General features: G+C 42.6%; 1 non-coding gene across 1 annotated transcript; it reads left to right on the forward strand.

Moving 5' to 3' along the window:
- The first annotated feature begins 249 nt into the window (after window positions 1-249).
- On the forward strand, window positions 250-356 carry LOC141615989 (small nucleolar RNA R71). Its single transcript, XR_012530371.1, has one exon. It is a non-coding gene; the product is annotated as a small nucleolar RNA R71 (small nucleolar RNA).
- Window positions 357-2064: the final 1708 nt, after the last annotated feature.

Genomic DNA, 2064 nt, shown 5'->3' on the forward strand with positions numbered 1-2064 from the left:
GCTCATATTTGTCGAATCTCGCGGTAAGAGCCTCAAGTGCGCAAAGAACAGAGGAGGATTCAGACTCTCCTCCGGTTCCCTCTCGAATTCCCATACTCGGCCTTGTGGGTAGCTAGATCGTCAATGATCTTCCACCCCTTTGTTGCTCCTAAATTTTCAGCAAATCTCCCATTGGCTGCAGCATCCAAAATGGCCCTCTGATCGTCGTACAACCCATTGTAGAAATGATTGCACAAACTCCACTTAGCAAACCCATGGTGCGGTATGGTTCGCACCAACTTCTTGAATCGGACCCATGCCTCATGGAAATTTTCATCTGGCCCTTGTTTAAAGCCCGTGATCTGAGCTCTAATGGCGATCGTCCTTGAAGCAGAAAAGTACTTCTTGTAGAACGCCAATGCCAATGTATTCCAGTCAGTGATCTCCAAAGCAGCTCGGTCCAGATCTCTATACCATTCCCTTGCAAAGATCGCGAAGGGAGAAGATAAACATAGTTTCCTTGATGCGGTCTGGGTCACGCCCGGTGGTGGGGAATGGAGCAGCGATGAGTCAATGAAGGTCTCCATATGTTTAGCTGCATCTTCATTTGCAGCTCCCCCGAACTGATTTCTCTCTACCATAGTGATGTAGGCAGGCTTTGGTTCGAACTTTCTGGCCTCCCCCGGTAGTTCGAACCCTTTGTATAAGTTCGCGGCTGTCGGCTCAGAAAAACTAGCTATACTCGCTTCCTCGGCCATGACCGAAAAATCTGGAGAAGTAATGTCTCGGTTGAAGATGTAGAAACGGGTGAAGATGGTGGATTCTCTTCGAACAGCTCGTTCTCGTAAAAGCTAGAATGAGAACTCGGCCCTTCCAGCTGTTGTTCTTGAAATAACCTCCTCTTAACGTGCAAAGACCTTTCGATCTCTGGATCAAACGGCAGTAATGGACCACCCTGAGACATGCGCATAAGAGGAAACTACAACAAAATATAAGAACAGTTTAAGGAACGGATGTTCCTTAAACTAAGAAAGACTAAAAATAAAGACAACTAAAATTAGGACTATTGCCTCCCAAGAAACGGCGCCAAAATTTGATACCCGTCATTTGTGAGTACCAAAGATAATATTTATAAACTCCTATTAAGACTAACCTAGGCTAGTGGTAAGTGGTCGATCCACAAGGAGGCGAGTTGTAAATTCTAGTTGTTTTATGCCTAGTCTAAGGTAACTATTGTGGGGGTTGAATTGAATTGGTCGACGGCTAAAGATAATAAACTAAATAAACGAAATAAACAGATAAGAGAAAGGTACTAGGATGGTCGGGTCATTACAGCTTCGGCGGCAGCAAACTAAGTCGGTCCGAATCAAACACAGGTAAGGCGGGAAATAAGAGGTCCTCTCGGTCCACTCCTAACAAATAGCATCTCTCGATCTCGCTATAGGTCCCTAATGCCACTAATATCGACTCTCGTCTGAAAAGCGACTAATGGTCTAAACTATACCTATCTTTCGATCTTAGCACAGTTTAGTCGAATTAATTGACGGTCAAGCAACCTACCCTACCTTTCGGTCTAATGGGTCAGTCACAAAAGAGGTATCTAACTGGTCGCATGCATTCGATTCGTTAAATACAAGTTTAAAAACAATTAAAACGAAGGTAACCTTACAAGGTCAGTCGATCGACCAACTATGTCAGTCGATCGACTGACACGCGGGTTCAGTCCGTGTCTAATCTAATGCCGCCTAGCCATAAGTCGCCTACATCCTAGCACAAGCTATTTAGCTACTCATGGTGAATGTAAAAACAACAAATATACTAATGACTATTACGGAATTCATACTTGAGATAAATAACAACAATGATGAAACGATAATTGGCTTGGGAATGCTAACTATCAATTCTATACTAACAATGGAAGTAAAATAAAGAAACTGAAATTAGGGCAGAACAATTACCAAGATTCAAAGGAAAGATTAATAGCGAAGGCAGAAATCCAATGTTTGAAGTTGATAACCCAAAACCCTAACTTGAAATAACTAGAACTAAAAGTATTGTATTATGCTAAAACTTAGATAAAAACTT

The sequence above is a fragment of the Silene latifolia genome, chromosome 11 (assembly GCF_048544455.1).
Source record: "Silene latifolia isolate original U9 population chromosome 11, ASM4854445v1, whole genome shotgun sequence".
Lineage (NCBI taxonomy): Eukaryota > Viridiplantae > Streptophyta > Magnoliopsida > Caryophyllales > Caryophyllaceae > Silene > Silene latifolia.